The 25,409-nt window shown below is 47.1% G+C and overlaps 1 long non-coding RNA gene across 1 annotated transcript; it reads right to left on the minus strand.

Annotated features, from left to right (window-relative positions):
- Positions 1-5,619: 5,619 nt before the first annotated feature.
- LOC125407193 (uncharacterized) lies at positions 5,620-21,373 on the minus strand. The gene is made up of 3 exons (XR_007234135.3): positions 21,210-21,373; positions 18,869-19,143; positions 5,620-6,492 (listed from the first exon to the last, which is right to left on the minus strand). It is a non-coding gene; the product is annotated as an uncharacterized LOC125407193 (long non-coding RNA).
- Between the last annotated feature and the right edge of the window lie 4,036 nt (positions 21,374-25,409).

The raw sequence follows: 25,409 nt of genomic DNA on the forward strand, positions 1-25,409 counted from the left end.
TGGATGTATGTCACTTTTCCAAGTCTCCTCGTTAGGACACTGTGACCCAAGGTCTCAAGACACACTTCATTTTGGAAGCTATTTTCTTTGCTTAATTTTTAAAATTGATTCTTTCCTCCACTCCATCCCACCCCTGCCTTGCACCCCACTGGAATATGGCTCTTCTGGATCTGGAATCAGTGTCTCCTAACATCATGCTCCTAACTTCCTTCTCTTTCTCTCCTCAATAGTCTCGGTGACTTCGGTGATGTGGCCGAATTCCTCAGTTGGGGGTCCAGCCGTGCCAGCCACAGCTCCTATTATTTTAATAACTACATTTTCTTTCCTTTCATTTTCTAAAAGGTTTCTAAAAAGATTTGTGCGTGTGTTTCTGTGTGTGTGTGTGTGTGTGTGTGTGTGTGTGTGTGTGTGATTGACATGTATGGGTGCCTGCAGAGGCCTGAAGAGGGAGTCAGATCCCTTGGAGCTGGAGTTAGAGGTGGCTGTGAGTCACCTGATGTGGGTGCTGGAGACTGAACTTGGGTCCCCTGCAACAGCAGCAATCGCTCATAACCACTGAGCCGTCTCTTCAGCCCCCGATGACTGGGTTTTCAGTACCAAAGACTTACTTCTTGCTCTTTAATCCTGCACTTGAAACACCGCAGCTGGTTTGTTTTGTATGGACACGATATTCTTTTGAGTCTCTCTGGGGATGCTAATCAGAAATTTCAAATTCTCCCCCTTTCCTGCATTAATCCGGCTCCGTGGAGGATTAGCGAATAGCTGGGTCATTTTGAAGATGTGGCTGAAGCATTTGGCTGCCCTGTGGCAACTCCAGCTGTCTGGGTGAATGTGTTTCTCTCTGGTGGCATAGCTTGCGGAAGCCTGGGAGCAGCCACAAGTCTTCTCCTTTCTCTTCAACTTTGATAGATGTTTCTGGAAAGAACCACAGCGTTAGTAGCTCTGGCTTTGTGGCTCAATGGCCTCTATCATGAGTCCCCCTGCCACTGAACACAGAGTGATATTCAGTTAGTGCCGGTAGCCTAGCCTGGTCCAGAGATGAGGCTTACAACTCTGCTCTGACTCCCATGCGTGCCTGTTGGTTCATCCTTTTCTTGGTGAATCTCACGGGTGTGAGCAGGCAGTCACAGCAGGAGCTGCCAGGGCCTTCACTATTTGTATTTCTCTCTCTGCTCCATCTCAGTTTTCTACATGGCCTTTGATCCATCTACCCTGACTCCCTGGACGGTCCCTCTAAGCCAGGACCCGTGTCTCTAACCGAGTCCGCCAGTTGAGTGTGTCTGCTAGGGCCTTCCCGGGCTGCCTGGCCTGTGCTCTTGGGATTTCCAGTTCGCCCCCTCACCTGCTTCCCAGCGCCGTGTTGAGGCCCACGTCTGATATCATCGAGTGGGTTGTGGTGGGACAAGAGCTGAGTTGAGACCCCTGTCCATCTGGAAGTTTCCTGAAGTTTGTGCCTCCCCTTACCTAGACGTAGCTCCAGGGAGGCATGTTCTGTGAGTCCTAGACTGGGTTCATGGGTATGCCTCCGCGACTTGACTGGTCCACAGGGTGATGTTGGCATCCCCACATAGGGAGTGGGGGACAATCATGGCCTTCTCTTGAGCGTTCTCTTGTGTGGTATACATGCATTATTCACCTCTCTAGTGGAACGGAACCAATACAATATGTGTCTATGTACATATGTTTACGTTTTACACAAACACACACATGCACACACATTCTAAAGGGGAATTTGTCACATTGGCTTCCCATGGCACTCTCTGGGTGTTGTAACAATGGCTATCTGCACACTAGAGAGGCTGAGAACCCAGTAGCTGCTCAGTTAGCCCTGTGGCTAACCTGGTAGCGCTCAGGACTACAGAGCACTCAGGAGTCCTAGTCTGACAATGGGACCGTCACAGAAAAGCTGGGTTCTGATGCTAGCATTGGGGACTGTAGCAGCAGTAGGGCAGATGCAGTCACCGGCTAGGAGTGAAGGCCAATGGGCAGCACTGTCCTGCCCTCAGACCTCTTCACAGCTGGGCTGTCCCAGGCAGATGCCGTCTACTCTGGGGGCAAGGTCTTGCCACAGGTTAATCTTTTCTGGAAACACCCTCACAGGACCTTCCTGAGACAGGTCCCTTACTTGATTCCAGATTCATCATGGGGACAACCAGTATTAACTATTTCAGTCTACAGATGTCAGCCCTACAGACAGCCTTGTACCTGCGGGGCACTGTCTGAATCCCCCCCCCTTTTTTTGCATGTATTTTAGTAGTTGGTCGGGAGCGGGATCCTTGCTCCCCTCCAATCCCAAACTCTCTTTTCAATTCTCCTCTGCTTGTGTGCCAAGAAAGACCTGACATGTTTTATGTGGTATTTTGTTGTTTCTCAGCTTGAACTTCCTCTAGGATTGGGCCAAATATTTAACATATTTAGGAGAACTGACCTATTTATGATGTTGGGACTCTCCATAATGTATCATGTTCTCTGCACACATTCATATTTTCTCAATGAAACTCCTAATATTTTTTCCCTACCACAAAGACTGACTTTTTAACTGCAGTGATTTCTAGGTCTAATATGCTTTCTCTCTATTGCTATTTTGAACAAACTGCTCTATTTTTTCTCATTGTGGACATTAACTGGCCATTGCTCTTATGTATGCTATTATAGAGGAGAAGCAGAGTTTTTTTAAAAAAAATATTTATTCACAAATGAGTCAAATAGCTAAATTTTCAATTTTGTATTGCTTTAAGATAGTTTCTATTGGGTTATTTGGAGATTTAGAGATGACTTCTTGGTAAGCATGATGCCAGCACCTCTCTTTTCTTAACCAATAATATCAATTATTGTTTGTTTGTTTTAGACCAGGTTGGCCTTGAACACAAAGAGAGCCACCTGTCTCCGCCCCTTGAGAACTAGACTCTAGGACAGGTGACACCACACCTGGCTTTAATTGCTTTTCTTGTGGCTATGATAAAATACTCAATAAAACAACTTAAGTACAAAGGGGCTTATTCTAATTCCTGGGTTAGGAAGTCCATCATGATGGGGAAGGCATGGTGGCAGGGGCATGAGGCAGCTGGTCACATGGCATCTGTGGTTGGGAAGCAGAGAGAGACAGGTGCTGGCGCTCAGTTTGCTTTCCCTTTTTTACTGAATCTGGAACCCGAGCCTAGGGAATGGTGCTGCCCACAATCAGATTGGGTCTTTTCCCCTCAGTCAGCCTCTTTGGGAACACCTTTGCAGACTCACCTGGGGGTCTGACGCATCGCATCCTGTCTTAGTTTGGGGTTTTTTTGCTGTGAAGAGTCACCATATACAGGGACATTTCAGTTGTATTTTAGTAAATAAAGCTTGCCTAAGGATCTGCAAGGAAAACAGCCCCACTGATCAGCCTTACAGACCAGGTAATGATAACCCATACCTTTAATTCCAGAAGCCACATTAGTTTGCCATAGAAAGTGGGTGGTGCAGGGTTTTAATCCTGGTGGCGCAGGCCTTTACTCCCAGAACTAGAGAGGGCTATAAAATGGGAGGAAACAGTTCTCAGACACAGTCTCATTCTGAGATTCCTGAAAGCAGGATCACCATTTTGAACTGAGGTCAAGGTAAGAGCCAGTGACTGACTGTTTTGCTTTTTGGATCTTCAGGTTGAACCCCAATTTTTCTCGCTGAGTTTTTATTAATCGTGCTTTAGTCATAACAATGGCAACTCCTGTAAATGAAAACATTTAATTGAGGGGGCTCACTTGCAGTATTTCAGAGGTTCAGTCCATTATCATCATGGCAGGGAGCATGGACGCATGAAGGCAGATGTGGTGTTAGAGGTCCTACCTCTTGACTCAGAGGCAACAGGAAGTTGACTGGCTGTCATGCTGAGGGAGGCTTGAGCATAAAAGGACCTCAAAGCCCATCCCAACAATGACGCATCTTCCTGGAACAAGACCACACCTCCTTATAGTGCCACTCCCTTTGGGAGGCATTTCCTTTCAAACCACCACACACTCATTTTGCACTTGGCACTGGTGTAGGTCCAGGAGATGGGGGTTAACTTTACCCATGACAAAGGTAAACACTCTTGGGTTTGCACCCACTGTTCATGGGGGCACCTTGATGGTTGACGTTAAGAAGAGGGTGTCCTGTTGGTCCATTTGGAGCGTCCCAATCTTTCAGAGCTTGTATGTCTTTGCAGCAGCTGCCATCCCAGGGTCCCTGGGGTGAAGCAGATTAGGTGACCATGTGAGAGACGGGGCTCCTCATGTTAGAACGAGTGTTGATGATGCAGTAGAGAGGGTGGCACAGTTCATTTTAAAACCTTCTCCAGGCATCAGCCTAGAGAAGGCAAAAATGTTCCAAACCCTACCTGGCACAAAAGGTTTTTATTTTCCTAACTGCATCCCCCTTCACCCTTGGATTCCTCCTCATCTGGGTTCTACAGGGAAGTACGACTTTCCCAGTGTCGAGCATAGCTCCCTCTCAGATTCCCTGTCCTATTGGTTCAGGACACACAGAGTTTTACTTACTGTATATCCCGGGCTCAAGATTTTCCCCTTTTCTGGCTGGTGGACCCAGCCATGTAGCAGAGGGTGACTTTTCAACTCCAGAGTAAACTGAGAACTCCTGGACAAGCAGGTGCCAGCTGCCAGCTAGGGAGTCTCAAGTCCCCTGCTTACCAGCGATTCTCTCACGAGCACTAAGTGTACCTCATGCTGAAGATGACCGGAATGATTTATCTCGTATGATGGGTAAGCACTGTCGGCTCACACCTTGGGGCTGGACTTGTGACTATCAGTTGCCTGTGCTGTGAGATCCCTTGCGAAGAGTCACGGCAGTTTTACGGCATCCACACCACTCAACATCTCTCCCCTCCTTCATGGTCCCTTCTCGCTAGCACGAGGCAGGCCTGCTTCTGTCTACCTTCTACTCTCTGGCCTGGGGTATTGCTTATGACCCCACCCCCAACTTGTCAGGACTCTCTGCCACTGTCCTCAGGTACCTGTCCCTGCTAGTTGCTGGTGTGCTAGCTCTGCCTGTGGACTTGTATGCAGAGTATCTACTTCCTCATGGCTGTGTTCCAGGCTGGGTCTGGGGACAAAGCTCAAGGGCTCCATACTGTCACAGCCTGGTGTGGGACATTGTCTGTATTCTGTCAATCATGTTTTAAATAAACGCTGATTGGCCAGGCAGGAAATATAGGTGGGACAATCAGACAGGAAGTAAAAGTGGGGGCAATGAGAACAGAGAATGCTGGAAAGGAGGAAGCCCATTCCTCTCCAGTCCTGCCCAGAATATGGAAGAAGCAAGATGTGACCTGCCCTGCTGAAAAAGGTACCGAGCCATGTGGCTAACATAGATAAAAATAATGGGTTAATATAAGTTATAAGAGCTAATATGAAGCCTGAGCTAATGGGCCAATCAGTTTATAACCTAATGTAGACTCTCTGTGTGATTTTCTTTGGGGGCTTACCGGCTGTGGAAACCAGGCAGGACATAAACCCCAACTAGCCGGCCCTCATGTTACAACAGCCCAATGAAAGGAGGAACTTTTGGCATGCCCTGTGAACAAGTGAGACTGGCCTGTGGTTTCTTAAATATCCCACAGCTAAGGTTTTGATTCAGGGCTAAGTGCTGTTATCAGCCAACTGAGGGACCCACTGCAATGGTCTGGAGTGGTTTGTCTGGCTCTAGAGATATGTTATTTGAAGCTGGCTAAGCCAGGAACAGCAAGGAGGTGTTCAAATTACATTTGCATTTTCTATGCATTGTTTTTAAGCATGGAGTTTGTCTAGGGTTTTTAGAATTTTGATTTTCCAGGGAAATGCTCCATTTCATTGAGAATTCAAAACCATATTACACAACACCAAACCTACACACAGAACCCTTATAATTTATGCATTTTTGTGTTTTATGCTTTGAGTTACATTTCCCAGAGATTTGTCCATTTTCTCACAAGCAAACAAAACTCCAGGTGAGACATATTGGTTTACTGGAACATTCTCTTGGTTATCTAACGCAAAAATCCCTAAATTTTCCTGCTTGTTTCTTTGTTTGCTCTGAGATTTATCTTGCTTTTTTTCTCTAATTTCCATCCTGTAGATAGACCTTAATATACTTGCCAAATAATAGAGGAGTAGATTTTGGACATAAATGCAATGGAATATTACAGAGTCATGGTCAGGAAGAGAATAGTGTCCCAGACTACAACATGGATCAGTGTTGAGGGTGCTATACTGAGTAAGATAAACCAGTCATATAGGAAGGCATAACCTGAACATCCACTGTTGGTGATGTCACAGTCTCAGGTCCAGGTTGTATGGTGGCTGCTGGGACCTGCACACTGTTGGTGATGTTGGACTATCAGGACCAACTGGCGTAGTGGCTGCTGGGACCTGTACACGGTTGGTGATGTCATACTCTCAGGACCAGCTGGTGTGGTGGCTGCTGGGACCTGTACACGGTTGGTGATGTCATACTCTCAGAACCAGCTGGCGTGGTGGCTGCTGGGATCTGTAGGATGGAAAACAGATATGAATCTTCAATTCTGGAGAAACACTTCTACAACGTGAATATCTAACTCCCATGTGAATTCCTGAGAACACCAGTGTTTGTAAAAGGCACAATGAAGCCTGCATTATAGACAATCAATATAAGTTGGTAAAGAAAAGAAAAGCTTGAAGCATGGAGGTGGCTCAGAGGGTAAAAAGTGTGACACACAAGCCTAAGGACCCAAGTTTGATCCCTGGAACCCTCCTAAAAAAGCCAGGTATAGTACTTTATGTTAACAGAGAGAATGGAGAACCCTGGTACCATGGCCACTTGTAACCCCAGCTCTGGAGCTGAAGAGGGATCGCTGGGGCTTACTGGTCACCCACACTAGCCTAATTGGCAAGCTCCAAGCCAATGAAAGACCTTGCCTCAAAAAAGAAAGCAACGACACCAACAACAAATAGCAACATGGACAAGACCTGAAGAACGAGGTCCAAGATTGACCATTGACTTCCACACACCCTCACATATGTGCACAGACTGTTCCACACACAAGTACGCTTGCGTACTCAGGAGCCTTCTCTCCCGCATCATTTTGGGGCTTGAGCAGAACTAAATATTTGCTGTCAAGGAAGATTGTATAGGTTGGTGAGATGGTTCAGTGGGTAAGGTGTTTGTTGCACAAGGATGAGGGCCAAAGTTCAAATCCCCAGCACAGACATTAAAACCTAAGTGTGGTGGTATGCGCTGTACTCCTAGCATTTGAGAGGTAGGAACAGGGGTCCTGAGGGCTTGTTGGTCAATCAGTCTAGCCAAATTGGTGTGCTCCGGGTTTAGTGAGAGAGCCAGTCTCAAAAACTAGTGTAGGAAGAGATAGAAGACAGCATTGACCTCAGTTAGAGACATTTGATGACAGCTACTCCCTGAGCTTCCAGCTACTCCCTGAGCTTCCCGAATGTTTCTGTTTGTTTTGTTGTGGCTGATGTGACAGAAGATTTCAACCCTGCCATAGTGTCAGCTAAACAATGTCATTGTGAGGACAATCACTCAGTTTCAGGGGAAAAAAGAATGGAATCTTTTAGACATAGATGTGATAAAAGCTTTAAAAAGCCCCAAATTGTTTGTTACAGCATTTCAAAGCAGGAGTGGAAGAGGAAGTAAAGCATCTCTTGAGCCAGTGCCGGCCAGTGTTCTCTGCTTCTGTGCAGGAGGCTTCTCCGTCCTGATGGAGAGCCAGTGAGGAACAGGGTTGCTCCAGCAGGGAAAGCACAGAGATCATGGCTAGCAACCCAGTCCACCTTTTAAATTTTTTATTTGTTTTTAATGTTTTTGTTGAGTTATATATTTTTTCTCCAGTCCCCATCCTTCCTCTCCCATCCCCTTCTACCCTCCCCATGGTCCCCATGCTCCCAATTTATTCAGAAGATCTTGTCTTTTTCTACTTCCCATGTAGATTAGATCCATGTATGCCTCTCTTAGAGTCCTCATTGTTGTCTAGGTTCTCTGGGACTGTGAATTATAGGCTGGTTTTCTTTGCTTTATGTCTAAAAGCCACTTATGAGTAAATACATATGATGTTTGTCTTTCTGAGTCTGGGTTCCATCACTCAGTATGATGTTTTCTAAATCCATCTATTTGCCTGCAAATTTTAAGATGTCATTATTTTTTCTGCTGTATATTACTCCACATGTACCACATTTCCCTTATCCATTCTTCAGTCAAGGGACATTTAGGTTGTTTCCAAGTTCTGGCTATGACAAACAATGCTGCTATGAACATAGTTGAGCACATGTCCTTGTGGCAGGGTTGCGCATCCTTTGGATGTATACCCAAAAGTGGTATTGCTTGGTCTTTAGGGAGGTTGTTTCCTAATTTTCTGAGAAATCGTCATACTGATATCCAAAGGGGCTGTACCAGCTTGCACTCCCACCAGCAATGCAGGAGTGTTCCCTTTATCCTACATCCTCTCCAGCATAAGTTGTCATCAGTATTTTTGATCTTGGCCATTCTTACAGGTGTAAGATGAAATCACAGAGTTGTTCTGATTTGCATGTCTCTGATGACTAAGGATGTTGAGCATTTCCTTAAGTGTCTTTCAGTCATTTAGATTCCTCTGTTGAAAGTTCTCTTTTTAGGTCTGTGCCCCATTTTTTATTGGATTATTTGTTCTTTTGATGACCAATTTCTTGAGTTCTTTTGTGTATTTTAGAGATCAGCCCTCTGTCTGATGTAGGGTTAGTGAAGATCTTTTCCCATTCTGTAGGCTGCCGTTTTGTCATGTTGACCATGTCCTTTGCTTTACAGAAGCTTCTTAGTTTCAGGAGGTCCCATTTATTAATTCTTTCTCTCAGTGTCTGTGCTACTGGGGTTATATTTAAGAAGTGGTCTCCTGTGCCAATGCATTCAGGTGTACTTCCCACTTTCTCTTTTATGAAGTTCAGTGTGGTTGGTTTTATGTTGAGATCTTTGATCCATTTGGACTTGAGTTTTGTGCATGGCGATAGATATGGATCTATTTTCATTCTTCTAAATGTTGATATCCAGTTATGCTAGAAACATTTGTTGAATATATTTTCTTTCTTCCATTTTATATTTTTTTTCTTTTTGTTGAAAATCAGCTGTTCATAGGTGTGTGGATTGATATCCGGGTCTTTGATTTGGTTCCATTGGTCCTCCTGTCTATTTTTATGCCAATACCAGAGAAACATTACCTTCCACAACAGCCACAAATAACATAAAATATCATGGAGTAACTCTAACCAAACAAGTAGAAGACCTGCATGACAAGAATTTTAAATCTTTGAAGAAAGAAATTGAAGAGGATACCAGAAAATGGAAAGATCTCCCATTCTCTTGGGTAGGTAGAATAAACATAGTAAAAATGGCAATCTTATCCAAAGTAATCTACAGATTCAATGAAATTCCCATCAAAATCCCAGCAAAATTCTTCACAGACTTCGAAAGAACAATACTCAACTTCATATGGAAAAGCAAAAACTTGGATAGCCAAAACAATCCTGTACAATGAATGAAGGAACTTCTGGAGGCCACACAATCCCTGACTTCAAACTCTGCTACAGAGCTACAACACTGAAAACCCAGTCCACCTTAAGTTAAAGGGGAGGCACCACTTCTCCACAGGGCAGCCTGGAATTAGGTGTTAAATGCAGGGGCGCAGGGCAATCTCCTTGCTAGCAGATATGAAGGGTCCCCATGGAACAAACTCTCTTCTGAGGGTTGGAATCCACTCTGTCATGCAGTTGTTGCTAATATGGGGTTAGTCTCACATCTTCCTATGACATGTGAAATAGGGTATCACCCCCTCCTCCCAGGGTCATTGTGGATTGAATGGCTATGTGTATAAAGGTGTCAGCACCACCCATAAAGTGCCGGTGCACCCTGCTCCCCTCCAGCAAGGGGATGCATTTGCTCTGTTGTGGTCTTCCTTTGCAGGGTGTGAGTGCCCACTGGAAATGACAACTATGCTGGGACTTCCTCCTGTTAGGCTACAGTTCCTCTGCGTGTATTTCCATTCTGATTGTGTGAACACTGTCTTGAAGTCATCTTCCCAGGAATTGGACTTGTGTACAGGGCTAGAACATGATGATAGTTCTGCTGTGGACAGAGTCATGGGACTAATGGCCAGGGCTGGACTGACACAGGGGGTTCTGTGAGGGAGGTATCTGAAGACCAAGACAAGAAGAGAGTCAAGGCTCTGTGTTTCTGCACTTGGCTGTCCCTCTTAGCAATGGCTGGTGGCATTGTCCTCCCTGGGGCCTCCACTGTCTTTACTGTGAGGGTCAACAGGAAAGAAAGTAGAGTCAGATTTTCCTGGAAAGGGAAGTGTCAGAAGATGCCGTCTCATTTTTGCCTTTCATCCTGAGATGTGGACGCCGAAGAATATCTTTAGCAGTGTGAGGCTAACTCGTATGGAGCCAAGAAAACCAGGATTTCGACCTTTAGACCCACTAAATGGAACTCCCAAATGGTCACAACTGTACTAAAATGATTTTAAGAAAAGAAGAAATCTAAGATGTAAGTGCATTGCCCCAAAAGCATAGCAGCGATGTCGAAGACAAACACACACTCAGGCCATACACAGACAGTTTTAAACACTCTTGGTGTGTTTACAGTCTCCCACACTTATAACCATGAATCTCCCACAAATGTACTCATTCATCAGCCACCGATGCATCCACTCACTCATCCATTTGGGAATATACCATCCATCCACAGATCCCACAGTTCACCCTCTTATCTGCTCCCTGAATCCTCCCATTCACCCATCTACCCATTCATTCTTTTACAACTGTGCCCATCTGCCACCCAGGCATCTATCACTCTGTATCCACAAGTCTGTACATGTACTTATCCGTCCATCCGCCCGCCATCCATCCATCCATTCATCCATCCATCCACCCACTCATCCTATCCACCCATCCACCAATCCATCCATCCATTCATTTATTTATCCATTCATCCATCCATCCAGCATCTATATCAACCTATCTGCCAGTTACTCACCCATCATGCATATGTTCTCCAGCCATTGACCATTGACCTTTTCCTGGCCATTCTTTTATGATGAGCTTTGAGACTCAAAGATGGAGATACTCTGGTTTTCAACCTGGAGGTTCTTTAGAGAACCATCTAGAAATATTATCAAAATATATTATAGTAGCAGGAATAGGAGGGCTTCCCAGAAGAGGTACCTGCTTTAGCCTGGGCCTTAAGAAACGACTATATGGCAGGCTGTGAGCAGAGAGGGTGGAGAGGTCTCTTCATCAGAGGGACCAAGCACCACATTGTGTGTGGTGTGTGGCTGGGAACCACTATGGAAAAGGGTAGCCACAGAACTACTACAAAGGTCACAAATGAGGGGCAGGGCCTGGGGGAATCCCTGGATTTCAGGATGAGATATTTGGGTTTTAAAATAACGGGGAGCCCTAAGTTCCTAAATACAGGTATGGGCTCACCATACTTGACTTGTAGAAATCACCAGGGACTGAAGGCAAGCCTGGAGGCAAGCAAAGGTCCAGTGAGAGATGGTGGTTTGGGGACCAGATAGTGAAGATCCCAAGTCCATGGCATGTTAGGAAGATGCACCTGGCACAGCCTGTGAGCATATGGGTCAGGGAGTTGCCATGGTAACATCAGACGATTCCTACCTGAACAGGGTTGGCAGGGAGTGGGCCAAATTGCCTTAGACTTTATGGGCATAAAGGCGGTTCTGTGGAGCCCAAATGAATATTGCTGATGAGTTACGTGCCACCACTTTCCTCTGGGCGACACTTTGCTCAGGAAAGACACCGTCGGGTCAGGGGTGAGCAGAGCTGAAGCAGCCTTTTCATCCTGAGGGTGGGCCAGGGCGGCGCTGAGTTCGTTAGGCTGCTCAGGTCAATTACACCAGCGAGACGAATGGCCTCTCATAACTCTGCGGCAAAGCAGTCACTTGGCAGAGGCCGGTGACAGGGCATGGAGAAGCTGCACTGTGCGATCACACAGGAAGGTCCCAATCACACTGGAGCTTAGTCAGAGGTCAAGGAGCCACGGGGGAGTTCTAAAGCATCCCTGCCACTTGCATGCTTGATGGCTGAACAAACCGGGGCCAAAATGATGGTGATTATGGTGATGGTTGTGTTGGATATGGTGATGGTGATAATAGTGATGGTGGTGGTGGAGATGGTGATGATGCTGGTGGTGCTGATGGTGATGATGCTGGTGGTGCTGATGGCGGTGTGGGGATAGTGATGATGAGTGAAGAGATGATGAAGATGGTGGTGATAGTGATGGTGGCGGTTATTATGGAATTGATGATGGTGATAATGACAGTGTAATTATAGTGGTGATGATGATGGTGGAGATATTTGTGATGATGGTGGTGGTAATGGTGATTGTGGTGGTGATGGCAATATTGGTGGTGGTGATAATGGTGTGATTATGATGGTGATGGTGGTGATGATAGTGGTAGTGGTGGCTGTAATTACTAAAACATATTTTTCTTACTATGTGATAGCCACTATTCTAAACTACTAAGTTGGCTCAATTAATTCTAATCAGAGTCCTGGAGACATTATCATGGATAGTTTATGCGTGGGAAACCTGAGGCACAGTGTGGCTGGTCAACTTGGCTTGTGTCACATAGCCCATCATCAGAGCAGAGTGAGAGCTAGGTATCAGCTTTCTTACCATCTACAAGTCTATAAGGTGAAGGCCGAGAGTAGAGAAGTGGGCAGCTCCCTCTGAGTGGAGATGCAGAGAATCTGACCCCTGATGGGAGTCCGGTTCATAACCTAGATGATGTGGGAAGACAGGAGGAGGATGGAGAAGCCACTCATAGCCTAGACGGCAGGGAAGACGGGAAGAGGATACAGAGCCCTCTTGTATCCTAGATGGTATGGGAAGACAGGAGGGGAATGCAGAGGCTGTTCGTAGCCTAGACAACATAGGAAGATGGGAGGAGGATGCAGAGGCCTCTTGGAAGATGCCGTGGTTCTAGGAGAAAGATGATAGTGTTGGAATAATTGTAAAGGAAGTTTCTCAATCCCCAGCCCTGGCCATGGGAAACTGCAGCTCAGCGAGGTGTCTGGCCCGTGACTGCGACAGCCGTAAGAGGCAGACACTAGACCCAGGGCTTTTCCTGTTCGGCACAGTTCCTAGCTGATAACAAGGAACATTTATTCACTCCATGTCTCCATGTGGAGGAACAATTTTGATGTAGCACTTCTGAGCCTGGAAGAAACAGCTTGCTCTTCAAAACCAACCCAGCAGCTTTAAATGGCCAACTCAGCTGACCTGGCTCTTACCAGATCTCAAACTGGCTTATCTGGGAAGGGCTTGCTTGAGGACCCTAATGGGTTGGAAGAGAAGTTTTCAGAGTCAGTTGCTGTGTGACCTTGGGAAGACCAATTGCCTGCTCAGGGCTGGGCTGTTCACTTAGAAGGCGAAGCTGTCTTAAGGATGAGGAGAGATGGAAGGTGAGGGTCTTTGGATAACAGGCAGGAGATCGAGGTTGCTTGAGCAGACCCCGCCCACTACTCACTCCATCTTTCCCATAGGAATCTCACACCCCACAGCCCAAGGTGCCAGTGGCCATGGCACTGGACTGGCTTCTCCCTCTGCACTCAGTGCAGATGTCAATCGGTCTATGCTCTGCAGATCCCTGTTAAGGCTTGCCCTCTCCCACCAAGGAAGCCAGCTTTCCAATGAGGCCTGATGGGCACATGTCTGCCCTCCGCCCCCATGTAGGCACTGCAACAGGATGGTCAGGGACAGGTCATCCTTATCAGTTCCCAGCATGGGCTTAGATTCAAACAATGTTTGTTGAATGAATAAGCAATGTTGTGAAGATGAGTCTTCAGTGCATTGAGGCTGCGGCACTTTCTGCTGCTCTTAGGATTCCTGATCTTGCTCAGGTAGCATAGCCTGGAGGGTTTGAGGGTTCCAGGGTTCCCTGCGAGAGAGTTTGCTGCTCCCTAGGATAAATGCTTGCTGGGGTCTGGGCTCCACCACCCACCCTCACCCCGCCCTCTATTCTCAGCTGCAGTTGCCGTAATCCCTCCATATCTGGCTGCTCATCTAATGGAGTGTTCTTTGTTCTGGGTGGCTGCCTGTATTGGGGGGCACATAACTCTGTCTTCTGGTTACTTTATGGTAGGCTCTTCAAAAGGAAACAGTCAGGCCCCTGTGTGTTCCTTTGCTTCCATCCTTCTTCCCTGAGATGTCCTGCCCCTACCCTTTCAAGCAGCAACTAAACACAAATCCATTTTCTCTAAGGAAAAACATCAACAGCAACAACAGTCCTCATAAATGGCCGGAGTGGAGAGACCATGACTGGATGTGCGAAATTGGTGGTAGGAGCCGGGCTCTGCTCTTTGGGGAGTGTGAGGCAAGTTTCTTGCCAGACAGCGTGCTGATTCCAGTTCACACTGGCAGGGATCAGTGCCTGGTGGGAATCTTGGCTGTGGAACAAAGTTATGTGACAGACAGTGGTTCCTGGCAGGAAACACGGGGTATGCATTGAGTTGGAGTGCTAATGGTATGAACTGGCCATGACTAGTCTCAGGACTCCATAAGAAAGTCTTGGGGTCCTGGCTACAGGCAGAAGGGACAGCTTCTAGTCATCATAAGGACATAAGTAGGGTCCCGGCTCAACTTTCCCTTTTGCCCAACCAAGAAAGAAATTGAAGGTCAAATAACAGCTGAAACCCATGACCTGCTGTTGACCTTGAAGTCACCATGGACAGGGCTGACTGCCTGTTAACCTGGGCTGGTCATGGGCACTGCTTCCCTTGGCCTGATTCCAGCTATACACATTTTGGGGGTGGGAGGAGTTCACCCAGTAATCAATCACCTATTCAAAAGTCTGATGGCAACAGTTCTTCAACTCATGTATCTGAAGCCTGTGAAATGGTAGGTGATGACTCAGCACTGAGCACGGAAGCCCAGCAGGGCCGATACCATCATGTGCTCAAGGCCACGAACATGGCAAGGCTGTTTTATATGGCAGGGGAGATGGGTATGTGTGTTGGGGTAGGAAGGGATCTAGGACTCCAGTCCAGCTCATGAAGTCTGCCCTCTGGATTCCAGTCTGGAGAGACTCTTTAGAGAAGTCGCTCCTTTGTTAGTAGTGACCCCTGCTTATAGGAGAACACAACTGATGGTCCAAGACACCCACCATAACCTCTGTAGAGTGCGTGGGAAGGAGATTTTTATGGGCTCTTGAAGGAGAGTCTGCTTTGTCGCTGACTCTATATTGGGAAGTCACTGCCCTGCTCCCACACATACTTATTGTCTCTACTTTTCTTTGTCTGACATATCTTTGTTTTGTTTTTAATTAAAAGTGTATCTTTGCTAACTTACTATTATCTGTAATTCCAGTTCCAGGGGATCTGATGCATGCACCAACCATGCAAATGGTGCACATACAATATGCAAGCAAAACACTTATACGTGTTAGAAAATTTTAAAAATGTTTCTTTGCTTGATACAGAATTGGCAGTTGACCATATATCCCAGCATTCAAAAACCACCCTCCATCGTCTTCTTACTGCCATTGTTGCCTATGAAGTCTGCCGTCATTCTCCATGCCCTTTCAGGGCACTTATTTATTTATCATAAATAATACCATGCATGTGGTGGTCAGAGGTCAACTTTGGATAGTTAGTTATTTCCCTACCCTATAGGTCCTAGGGATTGAATTCAGGTTGTCAAGCTTGGAGACAAGGGTCAAGAGCCGTTTTGCCAACCAACCTTCTTTCCCTCCTCTCTTTCTGAGGTCACTTTGGTAGTTTTCTTTGTCTTTCAATAGTCTGACTAGGGTTTGCCAATGAGTGGTTTTAGCTAAATTTCTCCAGTTAGTCATTTCCTGACGTTTTTAAACATGTTGGGTGTGTTTCCAATCTATTCAATAATTGTTTGTCTCATTAATAACATTTTTAGAGTTTTAGTTTTATTTTTATTTTTTCTGTGAGAAAGAGGAGTCTTCCAGGAAGAACTGTGTTATTGCTGAAACTCTCTTGGCTCACTCTGGTCATAGCGATTTTTTTTGTAAATTAATTAACAAATTGACAGTAGCGGTTTAAGGTAGTCACGTGCTGCCTCTCACACCTGGGCTGAGTCTCTCTAACTGTGTTAATTTGTTACCTTGATTATTGGTCACATTTTCACCCAAAGTTCCATTGTGCCGAGGCTATTCAGCTGAGCTCACTTTGTATCTGGTTTCCAGGGTAGCAAGGGAGTAGGCTCCTGTCCTGAAATCCTAAGGCTGTGGGTTCTGGGCATGAAGACATTGCTCTATTTCTTTCAACCCCAGCTTCAGGCTCTCTTCTATCTTCCCCCCAGGGGTTGGCCTCTGTAACCTTACAGGGAGTGTGGTGGTGGAGGGACAGCTCTGGAGATGTCAGTCTGCTTATGGATTCAGTAGTTTTGTGAATGGAAATGACATCCCATCCATCTCCATCTGCGGGAGGGTTGAAATCCAATCTCTCTCTCTCTCTCTCTCTCTCTCTCTCTCTCTCTCTCTCTCTCTCTCTCTCTCTCTCTCTCTTTCCTCCCTGCCTTGTCTCTTCCCAGACCCTCTTTCACAGGGATTGTTTACCTATAGGCTGCACTTCATCTATTGCTTAGGCTCACAGGACTTTAACAGTTGGCTGGTGTCCCTTGGTCATGCACCTCTTTGCTGGTGGCTCGCAGATTTCACCTGCTATAGTTTGTCTATCAGATGTCTCCCAAGGGCCTGGGTGCTTAGTCCCAGAGTAATGCTATGGGGAGGCTATGGGGAAGCTCTAAGAGGTGGGGCCTAATGGGAAGCTCTTAGGCCACTCGGTGTATTCGAAAGACAATTATGCTGGCCCCTTCCTCTTTCTGCCTTTTAGCTGGCTGGTTTTGAGGAGCAGTTTGCTCTGCCTTGGCTACCTCCACGGCATGTTGTTTCACCATGGTCCAATGTGACAAGACCAGTCTCTCAAACTCTGAACCCAAATGAGTCTTCTCTTCATGCATTCGTTTTCTTAGGTATCTGTGATATGCCAGGCTGTTGTCTCACATGACCGAGGCTCCCACGTGGTCATTGCCCTGATACAAAGGCAGGCTGCATGCTCTGTCTGTGCCTGCTGGGCTACACTGGGAAACTGGTTTGGTTAGATGTGTTTGGGGGCACGCACAGGTGACACTGTGATGTGCATGATGTTTTCTGCTGTCATGGTGAGTGGCCATCACTGTCTCCTGTCCCCAAGACAAATCTCCACTGCACATAACCTGGAGTGTAGGTGAGCACTGGGAGATGCCACTCATGGGACATTTTGGGCAAGCACAGAACTGAGCATCTCTGGACTGCTGAGAGTGCTGGACCACATACCACTCAGCCTGTAATTTGAAGAACATATTTCCCAGCCCAGCAGGTGGCAGAGGGAATCCAGTGCTTCCTCAGCAAGCCCGAGATCCCAACAGGACACAGCCCAGGCTTCTGGAGAAGAAAGCACAGCCCCACTGGAGGGATAGAGTTGACAAAGGTTTTTATTCTGCCCGGTCCTGTAGCCATTTAGTCCCAAAGAAACACATAGAAATCTACATTAATCATAAACTGATTGGCTTATTAGCTCAGGCTTTTTATTAACTCTTATATCCTATGTTAACTCATAGCTTTTGTCTGTGTCAGCTTGTACTTTTGTCTGTGTGGCTTGGTACCTTTTATTAGTGAGACATTTTTATCTTGCTTTTGCTGCATCTGGGCTGTGACTGTAGACTCAGCCTATCTTTTTTTTTTAGAGATTTTTTCTGTTTAGGTTGCCCCACCTATACTTCCTGTCTGGTTGCCCCACTTATACTTTCTTTTTGGCTACTGGCCAAACAGTGTTTTATTAAAACAATATAATGTAAGTGACAGGGTACAAGACCATTGTCCCACAGTAGGATAGCCCCGGATAGACCTTCAGGACACGCACCAGCAAAGAATATATGTTCAAGGTGAAGGTGTCACCAGGATACCAAGCACTCCAGCTATATTCGAGACTGATCAGAGGCAGGCCATGAGAGTTACTTGTGTGGAACATTTCAGAAGTGAAAGAACCAGACATGTCCTGGAAAGCATAGTCCTTAGTTCCTATAGGGCTCTGGCTCCAAGGGCAGTCACTAAGGGGGCAGCAGATCAGAACGAGAGAAGTCACTTAGAAGGAGAGATGCCATCTAGGAGAAGGGAGATCACTTAGGAGGGTGGCAGTTACCTATGAAGGCAGATGTCAGAGAGGGGACAGGAGTCATCAAGAGAGGAGGCCGCTCAAGCAGGAAGCACTGTGGCCAGGCTTTGGACCGGGGAACTGGTAAGGCTAGCACTATGCCAGCAAGATCGCCCCATGCTTGAAAGACACCATGCTCCCAAGTGAATAGTCTTGGGATCTGCAGGTGAGATTAAGCATTTATTAATGCTTCCCACCTTGAACCAAGGGCTCCATCCCAATGTGGGATACTGCAGCATCCAGTCGCTGCCTACATCTCCTGTCAGTCCTCAATGGGGAATAGCACATCTTTTTTTTTTTTTGGAAAAAAAGATTTATTTATATGTATGTGTGTGTGCCTGTATGAGTTTAAGAGTACCAAGTGTGTGCAAGTGCCCATAGTGGCCAAAAAGTGACAGATGCCCCTAGAGCTCACGTTACACACAGTTGTGAGATGCCTGATGGGGATGATGGGAACTGAGCTGAGGTCCTCTGCTAGGACAGTAAACCCCCTTAACCACCGAGCCATCTCTGGAGCCCTGTAAGTCACTTCATTTGAGGTTGTCAGGCTGTATTTGGGTTGCCAACATGCCCCGGTAGAGCCACAGCTTCAGCCCACTCCAGAGGAAAAAAAATTGTCAGGAGTTTGGGAGCCTGGAAGGGAATAACACCTGCCACCATACCTTAGATTTGAGAGCTTTTCCCGCAGGAGGATGTCAGTGCGGGTGGACGGTGGGAACTCAGCTTCGCCATTTTCTTCATTGCCTTGGGCAAGGTAGTTATCTCTGTCTTCTAGTTTCTTCCTTGTTAAGTGGACCAATCAGACCCTTGGTATGGTTCAGAATGAGGAGCCAGGCCTCTGCAGCAGCTAGCCCGGTTGCTCCTGTATTGCTCTTATCCCACTGTGCAGTACGATGATGCCACCTTCTAATTCTGTGATACCATTCGATGTTCTGGGCTGCGTGGGAAGAGGGCGCAGGGAGTCTCGCGTGACTCCCCATTACAGATAGGAAGACTGACAGGACTGTATCCAGCTTGTGACAGAACCTGGAAGTGCCTGCTTCTTGTGAACACTGTGTGCGTGATGGGGCAACCATGAGCTGGGATCTGAGTCTCAGAGAAGAAGGTGAAAGTTGGTCCTGCCTCTCAGGAGCTGGTGAGATGATATCCTGAGCTGCACACCCAGGAAGGGAGGTTCCCCAAAGAAACACTGGCAGGCTTTGCTCTTCAGCCAAGTTCGGATTGGACTGGGTGACCTTTTTGCGGAAGATGGGGTCACCAGCTGCTTTGGCATCCATCATGACAAAAGAATGAGTACAAAGCCAGGTCGCCAGGGAGATGGGGCTCTCTGAACAGTTGGAATAGAAATGTGCCTGGGGTCCTACTTGAGAGGATGCTTGGACCAGCTGGTCAGCCTTCTGCCAGCTGCTGTCAGCTGCAAGATGGAAGGCAGCTCAGGCAGAGCCAAAGAGAGCCTGAAAGGGCCCTTGGAGAGAAGATTCTGGAAGAGCAGGCCCTGAGGTGGGAAGATCTTTTTTCTCTTTCTGCACTGGTTCTCAGAGGTGATTTATTTCCAAAGAAGTGGGTTTGAGGGATGAGGTGTACCAAATGGGAAGGCAGCAAGGATGCTGCAATCTGGACCATCCTGGACTCCCAAATAGCCTGTGCTCTGAATAGACCTTTTGTTCTGTGTGGCTGCGTTGAAGGCGGGGAACCGGTAGTGGATGCCCAGAAAGGGCTGTGACTAAGTGTCCATTATAAGTGGAGCATTTTAATAAAAAAATCCATGTAATTTATTTGAATAAAAATGTGTGCTCTTTACAATCCTGCTGTTTCCCTGGCCTTCCATATTAATAGTTCATTAATACTTCAGGAATGGTGACTGTCGTCTTAGAAAACAAATACAAAGGCAGAGAAAAACATTTGTGGTTGTCTAGGCTTAAAACAGTGGTCACAGGGCTGAAGAGATGGCTCTTCAGTCAATTAAATACTTTCTGTGCAAGCATCAGGACCTGAGTTCGGTCCCCAGAGACCTTGTAAAAAGCTGGGCTTCGGTGTGAGCTCTTGTGATTCAAACATGGGGATGGTAGAGGCAAAGGATCCCTGAGGTTTACTGGGTAGCCCACATAGCGGAATAAACAATTCCTAGGCCATAGTAAGAGATTTTGTCTCAGAAAAAAACAAAGGTGCACAGGGCTTGAGGAATGACACCCAAGGGTCACTTTTGGCTTCCAAATACAATTATGCATGCATGTGTGTACACCTGAACATGAACACACACAGCACACATGTACACTTACAGCACGCATGTACACTTACAGGGGTAAATATAGTGGTCATAGGGTAAGGAAGATCTAGGTTCACAAAACACTTGGCCCCAGACACCAGCTTCAGGCATGAAAAAGTCGGGGGAGTTGCCCAGGGGCTACTGGACTCAGGACATGGAGCCCCAGACAGAGCCATGACTAAAGGTGCCCACTGTGACCTATAGGGATGCCTAAATGGACTGAAGTTTGGAGCCTTGTGTGTGCTCAGCTGTCCCCTGCAGGTCTTCCTTGGGCAGGGTCTCTGGGAAAGGACTCTGGGATGGGACATGTTTCTACGGCTTGGGTATGGGAAGGCATACAGGAAAGCCTTTGCCTTCTTGGATTTCTGTGCTGCGATGCCCTCTGCCCCTCCTGTGCAGATACTTTGTTTCCCATAGGGAAGAAGCCTGTTCTTGAGTCTGACACCACCCACCTCTCAATGGTGGCTTTTCTCGATCCAACACTTGTGAAAAATGGGATTCTGGACTAAACCTCCCACCTCCTAGCCTCAGTTTTCTCAGTACAAACCAAGGTGGGCAGCCAGATGGCATATATGCATGAACTCTGCCCCAGGACCAGGGTTGGGCTTATGGGACATTTATTAGTCTCCACCAGCCTGTATCTCTAGAGAGCCATGGTGTACCGCACATGAGCACCAGTGATTCACGACCTTGCTTTGTATATAGAGTCAAACCCTCCCTCTCTGTGTTCATCATACCTCTGTCTGTGCCAGGAAGAAGCTCTGAGGTGGGTAGGAACGTGTGGGTGAGGGTCAGGGTCAAGGTCAGGTTAGAGGGAGGGTGCACCCTGTTTTCAGCACCATGGACAGAACTCAGCAGCCGTTCCTTGTGTATGGTGAGTTCCTTGTAACCAATGAATAGGACCCAGCCTGGGCCTTCTAGACCCGCCAGAACAGAGGATGACCCAGAGATAGACAGTGGCCTCTGTGACGTGTGTGGTCAATGCACAGGGCTGGAAGAACTGGAACAAGAAGAGGTCACTGATTGGGCCGCTTCCTGGGTGTCCTTGGAAAGGAGTGACTAAGGGCCCACCTTGGAGGCTGGGAGGTCTGAGGCCAGACTAGAACAAGGCTGACTGGCCCGCATCATCTGCGCCCTCTTGTACATGTGGTGACGGCCCCTCGGGCCTCCCAGCAGTCTGCCTGGCTGAGTCCCCAGGGTGCTCTCTCTGTCTGTGTCTCTCATCTGACAGACCCTGGCAGGAGGCCGGCTCGCAGACAGATGTGCAGACAGACATATTTTGTTGCTGTTGATAAGGTGTCCAGGGAAGACAGCTCCAGTGTGCAGGGCAGGAGGGCAGACAGACAGGAAGATGAAAGGGCACCTCCCGCTGTGTCTGCCAAGCCCAGCTGAGCTGCAACGCTGCAGTCTTACCACGTCTGCTGGCAGCCCTGAGTCCTCTTCCCTCTCTATTGGTACCAGTGCCGAGAGGGTGTTTGGTCCAGGTTTCTTTCGGCACAGTGACAATGTGTTACCTTGCATGGACAAGGCAGAGCAGGTGGAGGTGGGGATTGGGTTGTCTTCCATCTTCTTCCTTGAGTCTCAGGCAAGGTGGGCCTTCCCATGTACTTTCCCTAAAGTCAGGGCCTCTCAGGATCTGGGGAATGGGCTAAACAAGCCCAGTCTAAAGACCTGGACTGTATTTAGTGTGAGGACATTGTCTTCATTTCTCAAAGCAGCTCCTCTGCACAATCTCCATTCCTAAAAAAAGAATATGACGGGCTCAGGGTCCCAGGAGGCTGCTGTGCCACAGAGGCCTCAGATTCAGGGATGAAGGAAACAGCTGAGTTGGGACAATGCAGGTACCAAGTGAGGAAACCTGTCCCTTGAGGGCACAGTCACTAGTCACTGTCTCTGTCTTGAGTTAACAGAGCTGGGTAATACACCCTATAAGATGGCAACTTCTCAACTCTGTATTTCTCTCACCAAGACCTCATTGCCAACACAGGACCATACAGACTCCTCCTGCACATGGAGGGGACAGCCGGTTGTCATGGGCTCCTTGATACTCTGGTGAGATGCTTGCGTAAACTGTATATATTGCAGACTATGGAGCTAGGTGGAAAGGAACCCTGGGATCTTTTGGTACCACCTATAGTAGCATACCGAGAACAACTAGCCCTGTGGCAGTTAAGTCTTACCATGATCTCAGAATCTCAGCACTTAGGCTGTGGCCACCGCCCTGTGTGGCCATCCAGCACAGATGGAGTCATCAAAATAGAGACACAAGGCTCTTTCTGGATCTTGTTTTCCATCAGATTTGGAGATTATAGATCCCACCCTTTTTCAACTTCAAGATTGCAACCTTTATCCCCCCACCCCCAGCCCACCGCCACAACACACAACCCTTGCAATAAATCCAGGGGTGACAGAATTCCTAGTAAGTGTTGACAATACCCTGACTCTGTCTTTCAGTTCTGGAGATTCCAAATGGCTCCCCTGTCACCATCGCTCCAGTTTCTCTATGGTAGAGGGTTGTGTCTGGATGAGAACTGGTGTGCTATTTCAAGGGATTCCATGGCTCACCTGAGGCTCCTGAAATGACCCATGGCCATGGGTGGGAAACTCTTCCCATACTCTACCCTTTGCTTCTGCCCAGAGCCTAAAAACAGCCTCCTTTCTGAAGTTCTCCTAGGCAGAGAGGGAGAAGTGCAGTGCAGGGCTCTCCCAGCTGAGCCAGATACTGGAGGAGTGTGTCATTAGCAGGGAGCTTCCCTTATGTTCCCTACCTTCCAAGGTGGTGTGTATTGCAGCTACTCTTGACAACCGGCTTAATGTTCTGCTGTTTAGATGAAGTACTGCTGCCAGAGTGCATGCAGGTCAGCCAGAAGAGGCCTGGGTTTGGTCAACATGTGCGAGCATTCTCACGTGCTTGTGTACCAGTCTCTCCAGGAGTGGGAGGGATAAGTTAATGAGTTTCATCAAATTAGAGTATCAGGCTGCATTCCTCATGCCATCTTGGCTCTGTCCAGCTGAGATATAAATTTATATTTTAAAGAATCTAATGTAAGCAGGCAGTGGGCTAGTGGAGCCCTGGAGAGAGAGGCACATATGAAAATACTCAGCGTCCCTTTGGAAAAAGACAGCTGTCTGTGTGAAGACAGCATGATCAGACAGGCCAGCCTTTTGCTGGACTCCCTTCAAGGTAACCTGGCTAGAGAGGGGTCTTGCCCAGCAAGGGTAGCTGTATTAACAAGAGTCATGCAATGAATAAGGCCCAGATTGTCTTGGCAGGACACAGGTTCTCATTTAATAGCCACCCAACCCCAATGTGACCTCTCTGCTAGTCAGATTTCTCTAGAAGAATAGAATAAACAGTGTGTGTGTGTGTGTGTGTGTGTGTGTGTGTGTGTGTGTGAGAGAGAGAGAGAGAGAGAGAGAGAGAGAGAGAGAGAGAGAGAGAGACTCATACACATATACACATCATAAAAGATTTGGGGGGATTTTTTGCTTATATGATAGAAGCTGGATTGCCTCCAAATGGCCATCTATGGTTTCTCAGTCCAAGCAGCTGAACACCTCAAGAGAGCTAATCCAGGGCTGAAGGGCAGAGGTTCCCTGTGCTAACAGGCTGAAGAAGCTGGATTCTAGTGTCCTTAGACAGTGAAAGTAGTAACAGACACACTTGCTCAGAAACAAAGGGAGCTCATAGGAGCAGATATGCTGCCTTCATTTGCACTCTAAACATGGCTAAAAGCAGCCAGTAACAACCATGCCACTACCGTAATGCTGTTCTATCTTGAGGTGTCCTCTACCAAACAAACCAATCCATTCTATGGGCGGGAGAGGTGGCTCAGTGCCTAAGAGCACTTGTTGTTTCTGTAGAGAAGTGGGCTTTGGTTCCTAGTATGCAGGTTGGGCAGCTTGCAACCAGATGGAACTCCAGATCCATTGGATCTTATTTCTCTTCTGGCTCTGGTCCATGGGCATGTGCACACACACCCTCCTAAAAAAAACTCAAACCCCGAATTAGTTCACTTTTAAAAATTCATCCTGTCTCATATTCTTAGGACCTGAACAGAGTGTACTCAGCTATTAGCCAGCAAGTAGCATTATTGGTGTCTAGATCAGTTTCCAACAGAGCTTTGGATCTGTCTATAAACTGTCCACATTACTGTAATTATTCCAGTCTTCTGAGCTCCCCCAGAATCATTCACTGAGTTCTGTTTACAGCATCCTAGGGCATCTCCAGTCAATGGTCTCAAACTTTTCCAAATTCTTCACAAAAACTCATTCCAAAGACTTAAGGACCACATGACTATCTATCACATGCCAACTCCACTTCTTTGGTTACCTATTCTCCATCTTGGTCTTTTGTTGTTAATGCAGTGGCTAAAAGGTTTATTTTGACTTGTGATTTCTGAGAGATTTTTGTTTACAGAGTGGAGATAGCATGTGTATGGACTGGCTCTGTCTGCATTGGTGGGAGTCAGAGGTGGACCTCAGACAGAAGGAAGCAGACAGAAAAGCACAGAACACAGGCTAGAACCTCCAAGGACCTGCTTCTGTTAATAGGCCTCAATACATTATGGTTCTGTAGCTTTCATAATAGCTCCACATGCTGGGGAATGAGTAATCAAGGCAAGATTCCATGGGGGAACAGCTCAAGTTCAAACTGTAGCAATGGACTTGATTATGAACCAGTCTGATACCTGGGAATCCAGTTAGCAATCGCTAGGGTTAACTTTGGGCACTGGTGAACTTGCTCGTCTCTTGGTGACCATCTGAGACTTGTCCCTGCCTGCTTGAACAGGCTGTCCCAGAGAGTAGGAGGAAATCAGGAACATATGAAGCATGTTTATAAAGGGTTTTTAGAGTCAGATTGTCCATGGCAGAGTCCAAGAGTGGTCAGCAAGCCTACTACAGAGATTTGCACCACATGTGATAGGGCCTTCCTT

The sequence above is a fragment of the Myodes glareolus genome, chromosome 19 (assembly GCF_982192425.1).
Source record: "Myodes glareolus chromosome 19, mMyoGla1.1, whole genome shotgun sequence".
Classification (NCBI taxonomy): Eukaryota; Metazoa; Chordata; class Mammalia; order Rodentia; family Cricetidae; genus Myodes; species Myodes glareolus.